The sequence below is a fragment of the Balaenoptera ricei genome, chromosome 3 (genome assembly GCF_028023285.1).
Source record: "Balaenoptera ricei isolate mBalRic1 chromosome 3, mBalRic1.hap2, whole genome shotgun sequence".
NCBI lineage: Eukaryota > Metazoa > Chordata > Mammalia > Artiodactyla > Balaenopteridae > Balaenoptera > Balaenoptera ricei.
The window spans coordinates 90,929,992-90,945,311 of record NC_082641.1 but is presented as its reverse complement, the minus strand read 5'-3'; the positions used below and the strand labels follow the sequence as shown (position 1 = coordinate 90,945,311).

Genomic DNA, 15,320 nt, shown 5'->3' with positions numbered 1-15,320 from the left:
TGCGTACTTACAATTGTTACATCTTCTTCTTGGATTGATCCCTTGATCATAATGTAGTGTCTTTCTTTGTCTCTTGTAATGACTGTACTTTAAAGTCTATTTTGTCTGCTATAAGTAGTGCTTCCCCAGCTTTCTTCTGATTTCCATTTGGATGGAATACCTTTTTCCATCCTCTCACTTTTAGTCTGTGTGTGTCTTTAGATCTGAAGTGAGTCTCTTGTCTACAGCATATGTATGGGTCTTATTTTTGTATCTACTCAGCCACTCTATGTCTTGATTGGAGCATTTAGTCTGTTTACATTTAAGGTGATTATTGATATGTATGTTCTTATTGCCATTTTGTTAATTGTTTTGGGGTTGTTTTCTTAAAGCTTTTTTGTTTCTTCTTTTGTTCTCTTCCCTTGTGATTTGATGACTAGTGTTACATTTGGATTCCTTTTTCTTTTTTGTGTGTGTATCTAATACAGGTTTTTGGTTTGTGGTTACCATGATGTGTTTATATAGCAATCTATATACATGCCTGATTGTTTTTAAGTTGCTGATCTCTTACTTTCAAATGCATTGTAAAACCCCTGCATTTGTATTCTCCTCCCCTCACAAATACTGTTTTTGATATCATATTTTACATCTAATGGTTATGTGTATCCCTTAACTGCTTATTGTGGTTATAGATGATTTTACTACTTTTGTCTTCTAACCTTCCTACTAGGTTTGTGCATGGGTGATTTCCTACATTTACTATATGTTTGCCATTGTGGATGAGCTTTCTTTTTTTTGTAATTTTCTTGTTTCTAGTTGTGGTCTTTTCTTTTTCACCTAGAGAAGTTACTTTTACATTTGTTGTAAAGATGGTCTGGTGGTGCTGAACTCTTTTAGCTTTTACTTGTCTGTAAAGCTTTTGATCTCTCCATCAAATCTGAATGAGAGTCTTGCTGGGTAAAGTATTCTTGGTTGTAGTTTTTTTTTCCCTTTCATCACTTTAAGTATATTGTCCCACTGCCTTTTGGCCTGCAGAGTTTCTGCTGAAAAATCATCTGATAGCTTTATGGAAGTTCCCTTTTATGTTATTTGTTGCTTTTTCCTTGCTGTTTCTAATATTCTCTCTTTATTTTTAATTTGTGTCATTTCAATTACTGTGTGTCTTGGTGTGTTCCTCTTTGGGTTAATCCTGTATGGTCCTCTTTAGGCCTCCTGGACTTGGATTTCTCTTTCCTTTCCCAGGTTAGGGACATTTTCAGCTATTATGTCTTCCAAAATGTTCTCAGCCCCTTTCTCTGTCTCTCTTCTGCTACTGGGACCCCTCTAATGTGAATATTATTGTGCTTGATGTTGTCCCAGAGGTCTCTTAAACTATCCTCATTTCTTTTCAGTCTTTTTTCTTTTTTCTGTTCAGCAGCAGTGATTTCCACTACATTGTCTTCTAGCTAACTGATCCATTCCTCTGTAGCATTTACTCTACTATTGAGTCCTTCTAGTGCATTTTTCATTTCAGTTATTGTATTCTTCATCTGTTTGGTTGTTCTTTATATTTTCTAACTCTTTGTTAAAAACTTCTAAGTCCTCACTCTGTGCATCCATTCTTCTCCCAAGTTTTTGATCATCTTTACGATCACTACCCTGAACTCTATCTTGGGTAGATTGACTACCTCCAGTTTCCTTAGCTCTTCTGGGGTTTTATATTGTTTCTTCATTTGGAACATGTTCCCGTGTCACCTCATTTTGCCTAAGTTGCTGTTTTTATTTTTATGTATATGGTAGGTTGTTTACATTTCCTGACCTTGGAGGAGTGAACTTTTGTAGGAGATGTCCTGTGCATCCCAGTAGCACATTCTCCTTTCATCACCTGAACTATATGCCCTAGTGGTTCCCCCTTTGAGGGCTGCTCAGGTCTTTCTTTTGTGGCAGACTAACTGTGCAGAAGGTTTGGTAGGTTGGTTGTTCCCCAGTCCATTTGATTGCTAGGTCCTGCTTCATGCACAGGCTGCTGGATGCTGATTGGTGGGACTGGGTCACAAGGTGGCTGACTGCAGAACCCCAGAGGGCCCCAGGGCTAGTACTGGCTCACTGGTGGGCAGAGTCAGGGTCCACAAGACTTCAGTGCTGTTTCCCATTCACTGGTGGTGCCTCCTAGTAGGCAGGGCTGGTGCCCAGGTGGTCCCAGGGCAGGGTCTGGCCTGCTGGTGGGCTTCCTGGGTCTGCAGGCTGCAGGTCTGTGGCTTTCTTGCCTCTGGTGTCTGACCCCTGGTAGTTGAAGTTGGTCGATAAGCTAGAGCAGGCTCCCTGGAGGGCAGGACCAAGGCCCAAGGGATCCTGGGACTGGTTTCTGCCCAGTGGTTGGTGGAGCTGATTTCTGGGCCATCTGGTGGGCATTGCTGTGTCCAGAGGTGGCTGTGGGCTCAGGGAGTCTTAATGCAGCCTGTCTGCTGATGGGTGGGGAAGGTCCCCACACAGTTATTTGCTTGGCCTGAGGTGGCCCAGCACTGGCACCTACAGGCTGTTGAGTGGAGCCAGTTATTGATGCTAATGAGCTAGAGGGAGGGTTCCACAATAGCATCCACCAACACCAGTGTCCACGTGGTAGAGAACACTCCCCCAAATGGCTGCCACCAGTGTCTATGTCCCCAGGGTGAGCTGCAGTTTCCTTCTGCCTCTCCAGGAGACCCTCCAGGTTCAGCAGGTAGGTCTCACCCAGATCCTATCAAATTACTGCTTCTGTCCTGGGTTCTGTAGCATGGGTGATTTTGTTGCACCTGTAACAATGAAGTCTCTATTTTCCCAGCCCCCTGGCTCTACCAAAATTAAGCCCCGTGGCCTCCAAAGCCAAATGTTCTGGGGGCTCATCTTCTCAGCACAGGACTCCCAGGCTGGGGGGCCTGATGTGGGGCTCAGAACTCTCACTCCTGTGGGAGATCCTCTGCAATGTAATTATTCTCCAGTTTGTGGGTCTCCCCCTCGGGGGTATGGGACTTGACTATATTACAGGTCTTCCCCTCCAACCTGTCTCGTTGTGGTTCCTTCTTTGTGTCTCTAGTTGTAGAAGATCTTTTCTTGTAGGTTCCAGTTTTTTTCATTGGTGGTTATTCTGCAAATGGTTGTGATTTTAGTGTGCCCATTAGAGGAGGTGAGCTCAGGGTCTTTCTATTCCGCCATTGTGACAATCTCATGGAACTCGTTTCTTTATTACTTTTGTCTTGGTTCTTCCAAACAATGACTGCTTTTGTTCATTGCTAGAAGACTCCAGGAAGGATCTAAACCAGGGAGAGTTAATAGTTCCATCTTTATAGAGAACTTGCATGCCCTCAGAAAGCACTACCTACATTAATAATTTTTATATGTTAAACTATCCTTCCATTACTGGTATATATTGCCATGAATCCTGCATCATTTTTATCAATATTTCCAATACTACTTTTTACCATGTATTTTTATTTTTTAACATTTTTTTTTGCTTTCTATGTCTCCCAATATTTTTGTATTATTTTCTATTCCAATATGCTTTAATAAAACAGTCTATTTTTGCATTTTATTTTATATTTTTCCAATCTCACACATCTTTTTTTTTTTTTAAACAAGAGAAAATCAAGCAAAAGTTTAAAACATGTATACATGGGACATATCCAGAAAACTGAGTAACTCAACAAAATGGCCAAATCTCCCACCTTAAGTAGCATTCTCAGCTAAAGAAAAAGAAGGATGTTGAGGTTGGGGAGAGTCAGTTATGTGAGGTTCTAGGAAAAGCACAGTAAACAATGGTAAATTTGTGATGCAGATTTAAGTCATTGCCTTCTCCAGTGATAAGAATTTCTAGTGATTTGGTCATCCTCCTCTTCCAGGTACAGCAAGGGAGACTTTCCTTACAAATGTAAATGTTCCTTACAAAAGTGAAACTCAGACTTTTTTTCAGATTGTTTTTGATTTCTGCTCTTTCTTAGAAAATAACCAGCTCAAAATAATATTTCAAAGAGACACATTTTGGGGTGGTAGATTCTGCTCCCTTAAGTCCCACCTTTGAAATTTTCAGAGCCTAAGGATCTAAGTTGATAGATTACTCCTTATCTCTTTGAGTGAGTTACTTAGTTCAGTTAAATGTGTTTTATTTCAGGAGGTGGTAATGGGGCTGCACTCTCAAAGTTAGTTCTATATTGTGTGAGAAATCGGGTATTTAATAAGGCATTTCTAAGAAAACAAAAGAAAAACAAAAGTTAATGATTGGAACAAATTATAAACCCAGTGTCTGAGTCCTGAGAGCTGCCCTTTGAAAAGATTTCTAAATTTCAGGGTCAAAGCATCTTGTAGAGTTTGAAATATCTCTGGTGATGTCATTGGGTGTGCAGGTAAGCTCTCTGAGTGGCTCATAGAGCAACAGGAATGAAGATTGTCTAATGATGGGCTATTGTGGTCTCTCTTAAGTGTATATCAAGTTGTTCAGCTTCAGTTTGCAGGATTCCATGGAAAGGGCAGCTTTTATTCTCAATGATTCCAAGTCAGAAGTGAGAGAAAAGCTGGAAATGTTAATTTCAAGAGCTATAGCCAAATATTTCAGGAGACTTGAAGAATTCAGGATCCAGTCCAGTTTGCAGAAAAACAGAACCTCAAAGACAGTTAACAAAACTACAATCTGATATCCATAATTGTGTATTAAGTTTCTACTGAAACAGTTTTTTCTGTCTAAAATCACCGTCATTTCTAACAAAGGTAGCCAAATTGAGACTAATATGTTTGCAAAATAAGGTTAGTTTCATTAAACTTGGCCTGAAAATTTACAGAAGTTCAGCAAGATAGCAAATGACCATTTAGGCCCTTTTGAATCTGCTTTGCTGCAACTTTTTGTAAGGAATCTCCAGATTAAACTTTTAAATGCCACTTGAGGCCAGGAAGCCACACCAAGAACTTGCTATCAGACTCCCCTGTAATACCTATAGATTTGGGTGAAGTCCTCTCTTCTTGAGATCTCCAAAATGTCCTGAGGTTCCTGCACCTGCCAGGAAGTGACTTCCCTTCCTCACCTGTAAGGCTGCTGGTAACCCCATGAGCAAGGTACCAGGCTGTATTTTCAAGGGGCTTTATGGCTCTTTCATAAAGTTAATCTTTGTTTCTTAAAGGTGTCTGGTCGTATCTGAGTCTATGTACATTCTCAAATACGACATTCCAGTCAAAGCTTTGGTAATATAACCAGTGTTTCTAGTTGTTTCCTCTAACAAGGAGAGCAGATTTTTAGTGAAATTATGTAAATAACTATACTGCCATGAAAATAAGAATACTCATGAAGAGCTTCCAAATTCTGGAGGGATCAGGTAGAGAGAAAAAGATAAATGTTTCCATTCTGCTTACAAATGTATAATTTACCAAATTGCTGTAAATCATAGTTAGCTTAAGAGGAAAGGTTTCCTTATATCTGGAACACAAAGATTAAAAGCCAGTAATATTACGGACAAAAATTCATAAAAATTATAATCATATTCATCAGCTCATTCAGTCCTATGTAACTAATTCTTGTTGATCTTGATCTTCTGTTAGCAGTTTTATGAAGCCATCACGTTCTCCACTGGGGTTCTGTAATTTCTTACCCAATTCAGTGGTATGATCTAAAAGTTATCAGAGGCCTGTATTTCAAAAAGTCCTATGAATCTTCTTGAAGAGGAAGCATTTTTGCAAAACCATTAGAGCAAAATAATAGCTCTCTGTAAATGACAAAAGACTTAAGATGACATGGTTAAAGATCTGAATACAAAGCAGTTGACAGGAAATTTGGTTATTTCTGTGGCACACAACATTTTAAGAAAATAACTAGAATTGTGACTGAAAACATTATACCAGGACATATCTGAATTTTAGGAATTTCCTATAATTTCTAGAAGTTCATATTAGTAACATTTACCCATACAATATAACTAAAGAAAGTTTATCATTACTCATTTGACAATGCTTCCCATGTAATTTAACATACATATTTTATACAATTTTTTTTTTAAAGATTTATTGATTGATTGATTGATTGCTATGTTGGGTCTTTGTTTCTGTGCTACGGCTTTCTCTAGTTGTGGCAAGCGGGGGCCACTCTTCATCATGGTGCGCGGGCATCTCACTATCGTGGCCTCTCTTGTTGCGGAGCACAGGCTCCAGACACGCAGGCACAGTAGTTGTGGCTCACGGGCCTAGTTGCTCCGCGGCATGTGGGATCTTCCCAGACCAGGGCTTGAACCCGTGTCACCTGCATTAGCAGGCAGATTCTCAACCACTGCGCCACCAGGGAAGCCCAAAATTTGTATTTTATATAGGAGCATAGTTGATTAACAATGTTGTGTTAGTTTCAGGTGTACAGCAGGGTGATTCAGCTATACATGTATCTATTCTTTTTCACATTCTTTTCCCATTTAGGTACAGAATGTTGAGCAGCATTCCCTATGCTATACAGTAGGTCCTTATCTAGCAGTGTGTACTTGTCAGTCCCAAACTCCCAATGTAGCCCTACCCTGAACTCTTCCCCCCAGTAACCATAAATTCATTCTCTAAGTCTGTGAGTTTGTTTTGTAAATAAGCTCATTTGTATCATTTTTTCTTTTTATTAGAGTCCACATATAAGCAATATCACATGATATTTGTCTTTCTCTGACTCTCTTCTCTTAGTATGATAATCTCCAGGTCCGTCCATGTTGCTACAAATGGCATTATTTCATTCCTTTTAATGGCTGAGTAATATTCCATTGTATATGTGTACCACATCTTCTTTATCCATTCATCTGTCGATGGACATTTAGGTTGCTTCCATGTTTTGGCTATTGTAAACAGTGCTTCAGTGAACATTGGGGTGGGGGCCTATATCCTTTCAAACCATGGTTTTCTCTGGTTATATGCCTAAGAGTGGGATTGTTGGATCATCTGGTAGCTCTATTTTTAGTTTCCTAAGGAACCTTCATACAGTTCTCCATAGTGGCTGTACCAATTTACATTCCCACCAACAGTGTAGGATGGTTTCTTTTTCTCCACACCCTTTCCAGCATTTATTTTTAGTAGATTTTTTGATGATGGCCATTCTGACTGGTGTAAGGTGATATCTCATTGTCATTTTGATTTGCATTTCTCTAATAATTAGTGATGTTGAGCATCTTTTCATGTGCCTCTTGGCCATCTGTATGTCTTCTTTGAAGAAATGTCTATTTAGATCTTCTGCCCATTTTTTATTAAGTGGTTTGTTTTTTTGATATTGAGCTGCATGTGCTGTTTTTAAATTATGGAGACTAATCCCTTGGTCAGTCACGTCATTTGCAAATAATTTTTTCCCATTCTCTGGGTTCTCTTTTCGTTTTGTTTATGGTTTCCTTTGCTGTGCAAAAGCTTTTCAGTTCAATTAGGTCCCATTTGTTTATTTTTGTTTTTATTTTCATTACTCTAGGAGACAGCTTGGAAAAGATATTGCTGCGATTAATGTCAAAGAGTGTTCTGCCTATGTTTTCCTCTAAGAGTTTTATAGTATCTGGTCTTACATTTAGGTCTTTAATCCATTTTGTGTTTATTTTTATATATGGTGTTAAGCAATGTTCTAATTTCATTTTTTTATGTGTAGCTGTCCAGTTTTCTAAGGACCATTTATTGAAGAGACTGTTTTTCCCCCATTGCATAGTCTTGCTTCCTTTGTCATAGATTAGGTGACCACAGGTGCATGGGTTTATCTCTGGGCTTTCTATCCTGTTCCATTGATCTATATTTCTGTTTTTGTGCCAGTACCATACTGTTTTGATGACTGTAGCTTTGTAGTATAGTCTGAAGTCCAGGGGCCCGATTCCTCCAGCTTTGTTTTTCTTTCTCAAGATTACATTGGCTATTCGGGGTCTTTTGTGTTTCCATACAAATTATAAATTTTTTTGTTCTAGTTCTGTGAAAAATGCCATTGGTAATTTGATGGGAATTGCATTGAATCGGTAGATTGCCTTGGGAAGCATAGTCTTTTTGAAAATACTGATTCTTTCAACCCAAGAACATGGTATATCCCTCCATCCATTTGTGTCATCTCCAATTTCTTTCATCAGCTTCTTATAGTTTTCAGAGTAGAGGTCTTTTGTCTCCCTAGATAGGTTTATTCCTAGCTATTCTTTTGGGTAGTATAGTCATTTTCACAATATTGATTTTTCTAATCCAAGAACACGGTATATCTCTCCATCTATTTTTGTCATCTTTTATTTCTTTCATCAATATCATAGTTTACTGAGTGCACATCTTTTACCTCCTTAGGTAGGTTTATTCCTAGGTATTTTATTCTTTTTGAGGTAATGGTAAATGGGATTGTTTCTTTAACTTCTCTCTCTGATCTTTCATTGTTAGTGTATAGGAATGCAAGAGATTTCTGTGTATTAATTTTGTGTCCTGCAACTTTACCAAATTCAATGATGAGCTCTAGTAGTTTTCTGGTAGCATTTTTAGGATTTTCTATGTATAGTATCATCGCATCTGCAAACACTGACAGTTTTACTCTTCTTTTCCAATTTGAATTTCTTTTTATTTTTCTTTTTCTTCTCTGATTGCCAAGGCTAGGACTTCCAAAACTATGTTGAATAAAAGTGGTGAAAGTGGACATCCTTGTTTTGTTCCTGATCTTAGAGGGAATGCTTTCAGCTTTTCACCATTGAGTATGATTTTAGCTGTAGGTTTGTCATATATGGCCTTTATTATATTGAGGTATGTTCCCTCTATTCCCACTTGCTGGAGAGTTCTTATCATAAATCAGTGTTGAATTTTGTCAAAAGCCTTTTCTGCTTCTATTGTGATGATCATATGGCTTTTATTCTTCAATTTGTTGATGGTGGTGTATTGCACTGATTGATTTGCGTATACTGAAGAATACTTGCATCCCTGGGATAAATCCCACTTCATCATGGTATATGTTCCTTTTAATGTATTGTTGGATTCAGACTGCTAGTATTTTGTTGAGGATTTTTGCATCTATGTTCCTCAGTGATATTGGCCTATAATTTTCTTTTTTTGTGGTATCTTTGTCTGTTTTTGGTATCAGGGTGATGCTAGCCTCATAGAATGAGTTTGGGAGTATCCCTTTCTCTGCAGTTTTTTGGAATAGTTTCAGAAGTATAGGTGTTAACTCTTCTCTAAGTGTTTGATAGAATTTGCCTGTGAAGCCATCTAGTCCTGCACTTTTGTTTGTTGGTAGTTTTTAAGTCACAGTTTCACTTTTAGTACTTTGATTGTTCTGTTCATTTTTCTATTTCTTCTTGGTTCCCTCTTGGGAGATTGTACCTTTCTAGAATTTGTCCACTTCTTCCAGGTTGTCCATTTTATTGCATATAGTTGTTTGTAATAGTCTCTTAGGATCTTCTATACTTCTGTGTTGTCCATTGTAACTTCTCCTTTATTTCTAATTTTATAGATTTGATCCCTGTCCCTTTTTTTCTTGATGAGTCTGGCTCAAGTTTTATCAATTTTGTTTATCTTTTCCATGAAACAGCTTTTGGTTTCATTGATCTTTTCTATTTTTTTATTTGTTTCTATTTCATTTATTTTTCCTCTGATCTTTATGATTTCTTTCCTTTTACTAACTTTGGGTTTTGTTTGTTCTTTTCCTCTAACTGCTTTAGGTGTAAAGTTAGGTGGTTTATTTGTGATTCTTGTTTCCTGTGATAAGATTGTATTGTTATAAACTTCCCTCTTAGAACTGCTTTTGCTGCGTCCCATAGGTTTGGGGTCATCGTGCTTTCATTTTCATTTGTCTCTAGGTATTTATTGATTGCCTCTTTGATTTCTTAAGAGATCCGTTGGTTGTTAGTACCATATTGTTTAGCCTCCACGTGTTTGTGTTTATTTGAAGTTTTTTTTCTTGTAGTTGATTTCTAATCTCATAGTGTTGTGGTTGGAAAAGATGCTTGATATGATTTCAATTTTCTTCAATTTACTGAGGCTTGCTATGTGGTCAGTCTTGGAGAATGTTCCATGTACACTTGAGAAGAATGTGTATTCTGCTGCTTTTGGAAGGAATGCTCTGTAAATATCAATTAAGTCCATCTGGTCTAATGTGTTATTTAAGGCCTCTATTTCCTTATTGATCTTCTGTCTGGATGATCTGTTCATTGATGAAAGTGGGGTGTTAAAGTCCCCCACTATTATTGTGTTGCTGTTGATTTCTCCTTTTTGGGCTGTTAGTATTTGCTTTATATATTAGGGTGCTCCAATGTTCGGTGCATATATATTTACAATTGTTATATCTTTTTCTTGGATTGTTCTCTTGATCATTATGTAGTGTCCTTCTTTGTCTCTTGTAACATTCTTTATTTTAAAGTCTATTTTCTCTGATGTGTGAGTATTGCTACTCCAGTTTTCTTTTGATTTCCATTTGCATGGAATACCTTTTTCCATCCCCTCACTTCCAGTCTGTATGTATCCCTACATCTGAAGTGGGTCTCTTCTAGACAGCATGTATAAGGGTCTTGTTTTTGTATCCATTCAGCCAATCGCTGTCTTTTTTTGGAGCATTTAATCCACTTACATTTAACGTAGTTATCAATATGTATGTTCCCATTGTCATTTTCTTAATTGTGTTTGATTTGCTTATGAAGGTCTTTTTTTCTTCCCTTCCTCTTTTGTTCTTTTCCCTTGCGAGTTGATGACTAATTTTACTGTTGTGTTTGGATTCCGTTTTCTTTTTTGTGTTTGTATGTATTGTGAATTTTCAGTTTGCAGTTACCATGAGGTTTTGATATATCATTCTATATATAAAGAGTTGTTTTAATTGCTGGTCTTTTAATTTCAAGTGCATTTCCAATATCCTGCATTTGTACTCTCCTCACAATTGCTGGTTTTGATATCATATTTGTGTACAGATGATTTCCTACCTTTATGTTTGCCTTTACAGGTGAGCTTTTTCATTTGTAATTTTCTTGTTTCTAGTAGTGGCCTTTTCTTTTCCTCCTAGAGAAGTTCCTTTCGCATTTATTGTAAAACTGGTCTGGTGGTGCTGAATTCTCTTAGCTTTTGCTTGTCTGTAAAGCTTTTGATTTCTCTGTTGAATTTCAATGAGAGCCTTGCTGCATAGAGTATTCTAGGTTGTAGTTTCTTCCCTTTCATCACTTTAAATATATTGTGCCACTCCCTTCTGGCCTGCAGAGTTTCTGCTGAAAAATCAGCTGATAACCTTATGGGAATTCCCTTGCATATCATTTGTTGCTTTCCCCTTGTTGCTTTTAACATTTTTTCTTTGTCTTTAATTTTTGTCAGTTTGATTACTATGTGTCTCAGCATGTTCCTCCTTGGGTTTATTCTTACTGGGACTCTGCACTTCCTGGAGTTGGGTGACTGTTTTCCTTTCCCATGTTAGGGAAGTTTTCAGCTATTAGCTTTTGAAATATTTTCTCAGGTCCTTTCTCTCACTCTCTTCACCTTCTGGAAGTCCTATTATGCGAATGTTGGTGCATTTAATGTTGTTCCCAAAGTCTCTTAGACTGTCTTCATTTTTTTTTTCATTCCTTTTTTCGTTATTCTGTTTCTCAGCAGTGATTTCCACCATCCTGTGTTCCAGCTCACTTATCCATTCTTCTGCCTCAGTTACTCGGCTATTGATTCCTTCTAGTGTATTTTTTATTTCAGTTATTGTATTGTTCATCTCTGTTTGTTTGTTCTTTAAAGCTTCTACGTCTTTGTTTAACATTTCTTTCATCTTCTCGATCTGTGCCTTCATTCTTTATAAATTTATTTATTTATTTATTATTTTATTTTTGGCTGCATTGGGTCTTCGTTGCTGTGTGCAGGCTTTCTCTAGTTGCAGCGAGCGGGAGCTACTCTTCGTTGTGGTGCGCGGGCTTCTCCTTGCAGTGGTTTGTCTTGTTGCGGTGCATGGGCTCTAGGCGCACCAGCTTCAGTAGTTGTGGTTCGCAGGCTCTAGCGTGCAGGCTCAGTAGTTGTGGCACACGGGCTTAGTTGCTCCGCGGCATGTGGGATCTTCCCGGACCAGAGCTGAACCTGTGTCCCCTGCACTGGCAGGCGGATTCTTAACCACTGCGCCACCAGGGAAGCCCTGTGCCTTCATTCTTTTTCCAAGATCTTGGATCATCTTTACTATCATTACTCTGAATTCATTTTTTCAGTAGGTTGCCTATCTCCACCTCACTTAGTTGTTCTTCTGGGGTTTTATCTTTTTCCTTCATCTCAGACATATTCCTCTGCTGTCTCATTCTGTCTAACTTTCTGTGAGTGTGTTTTCCATTCTTCAGGCTGCAGAGTTGTAGTTTTTCTTGCTTCTGCTCTCTGCCCTCTCATGGATGAGGCTGTCTAAGAGGCTTGTGCAGGCTTACTGGTAGGAGGGTCTGGTTCCTGCCCAGTGGTGGGTGGAGCTGGGTCTTGTCCCTCTGGTTGGAAGGGCCATGCTTAGGAAGACTTTATGTAGCCTGTCTGCTGATGGTAGGGGCTGTGTTCCTGTCCTATTGGTTGTTTGGCCTGAGGTGTCCCAGCACTGGAACCCACAGGCTGTTGGGTGGGGCTGGGTCTTGGGGAGGAAATATCATCCTTCAGGAAGGCTCACACCAATGAGTAATTATCAGAACTGCTGCTGCCAGTGTCTTTGTCCCTTCAGTGAGCCACAGGTGCACCCCACCTCCACAGGAGACCCTCCAGTACTAGCAGGTATGTCTGTCCCAGGCCCTTATGATGTCACTTGCTTTCCCTGGGTCCTGTTACACACAAGACCTTGTGTGCACCCTTCAAAAGTGTAGTTTCTGTTTCCCCCAGTCCTGTGGAATTCCTGCAATCAAACCCTGCTGGTCTTCAAAGCCAAATTCTCTGGGGGCTCCTCCTCCATTTCCAGACCCCCAGGCTGAGAAGCCTGACATGGAGCTCAGGACTTTCACTCCTGTGGGAGTACTTCTGTGGTGTAATTATTTTCCAGTTTGTGGGTCACCCACCCGGCAGGTATGGGATTTGATTTTATCAGAATTGTGCCCCTCCTACCATCTCATTTTGGCTTCTTCTTTGTCTTTGGATGTAGGGTATCTTTTTTGGTGGGTTCCAGCATTTTTTGTGCTGTTGTTGTTGATGGTTGTTCATCAGTTAGCTGTGATTTTGGTGTTTTTGTAAGGAGGGGTGAGCTTACATCCTTCTACTCTGCCATCTTGCTGGCCAAATCCAAGAAAATTTTTAATTATCATGCTTGATTTGGCCTTCAACCTGAAGAGGATTGGTTATAGCCTCAGGTAATCCCATTTCCAAAGGCAATGGTTTAATAATCTCTTCAGAATGGAAAGGCAATTCAGACAGAGGATTACTAGAATGGGTACCCAAATGAAGGAGGATAGAGTAGAGCAGTAGGAGTTACATTAGTCTTATAATATTTTGTCTTAGGTACCTTTTATATTTTTAATTCTTCATAAGCTTTCCCAACAGATCCTTCAGTCAAGCTATTTTGGAAGTTAAAAGCTGTTTGGTGCTTCTGCCTACCAATTAAAATAGGTACAATTGTTTAGGATGAGAGTTCTCTCAAAATTTGCCAATTTAGAAATTTGTCCAATTCAAAGGATCCATCATCTGGGTATTGACAAATAGGATCTTATAGCACTCAAATGAGTAAGGTGCCAGAAGGCAAGAGAGTGGAAAGGATGCAACCCTCACAAGATCCAGAAAGTTCACTCCCAGTGATAGTCTAAGAAAGTAAAGGCCTTCACTGAATGGGCAGAAGCAATGAAGGTTGAGATAAAAGAAGGTCCCTTAAGGACTGGGCCCCGTATGACAAACTGCCCTGAGTTTGGGTTTCTTACAGCCAAACTAAGACCTAAGAGGGATGTGCTGTGAGGATGGGGCTTGTGTGTTGCTTTACAGAGTACCTCATTGCATGGAAATTTTCTTGAGGCTGGTGGGTGATCTAGTGTGATCTAAACTGTTCTGTGACCAAGTTATCCTTTCATGGGTGCATTTTTGAGGTGGCGAGTGCCGTAATGGCCGTTAAATGCTATATCTATGCCCACCAATAGTGCTATTGCGGCTTCCAACATATCCCTTAGGAATAGCTTTTACCTCATGTTATATTAACCCAGAGCAAACTGGTCTGCTAAGGCCCACAAACTCACCAGTCTGTGGGGCTGGCTTAGACAACAACAGGCTTTTAAGACCTGTGCCTGAATCTTACCCTATGGAATTTCCTTCTATGACAAATGACACAATAGACAAAGACAAGGAAAAATAATAACCATCTCTGGGAGGTAAAGGATCAACAAACCAAGAGTACTCTACCGAATTTCCCAAGACTTGCTTAGTCCAGGAGCTAGCCCTACAAATATTTTCTCCTGCCAATCTAAATTTAGAAAAGGGAAAAAGGACTCTTACTCGTTTCCAACATACCCTGCAGTCACAGATCTCAGAGACAGACATGGTAAGAATTCTCAACTTCTGCTTTTGTCAGATGTCCCTGGATCTCTTAACTGCAGCAGCCTTGGGGCGAGTAGCGTCCAGCCAGTAAAGTTGCATCCCGTTTTCATCACCAGTTGTAGGGGAGGAAGCAATTTTCCTCTATCCTTCTATGTTCTTCTGGCTGGTCTGAGGACTAAATGACATGAGACAGGAGAAAATCAAACAAAATTTAATAACATGTGTATATGAGAGAGACATAGAAAAACTAAGTAACCAACATCTTTTTTTTTTTTTTAGGAGAATCAAATATGTTACCTTTCTTATTATTTTCTTTACTTTTTAAACCAAATTGTTTAAGTGATTTTTTTCTTTAGTTTTTTTAGTATTTAAAATATTTTTCTTTAAATTTTTGAAGAACATATTTAAAACAGGTTATTACTTAAGAGGGTTAAGTGCTGAGAATAGTTCCTGCCAAATAATAAATGCTCAATAAATGATAGCTATTTTAACTACCTATTACCTATTCTATTTGCAACTTATATAATTAAAAAATTAAATTGTTTTAATTCTTTTCCTCTCCCAACACTCCCTCCATTTTTTTTTTTTTTAGGAATAACCTGGTTGTTCAGATTATGGTCACATTATTAATTTTTTTGAAATACACTTTTAGAGCAGTTTTAGATTCACAGCAAAATTGAGCAGAAATGGCATTAATTTTTACATAATTTTAATTTTTTCTAAATAATTATTTTAACATTTCTATATTGGTTTTTACAAGTACATTAAAATTATTTAAAACTAACTTTAGGTTTTATGAATTTTATTTTTTCACATAGTTCAGTCTGAAGATGGATTGCTGATCCTGAGTCTTTTCTCCTTTTTTATTTTCCACTTTTTAAGTATAGTCCAAATCCGGGCTTTCGTGTTCTGTAGCTTTCTTAGCTGTAAGATACTTAAAACGTTGTCTCTGGTCTTAACTAGTAATA

General features: G+C 38.5%; 1 protein-coding gene across 1 annotated transcript in view; it reads left to right on the top strand.

Moving 5' to 3' along the window:
- TMEM232 (transmembrane protein 232) overlaps window positions 1-15,320 on the top strand; it is a 222,671-nt gene that overhangs the window by 138,304 nt on the left and 69,047 nt on the right.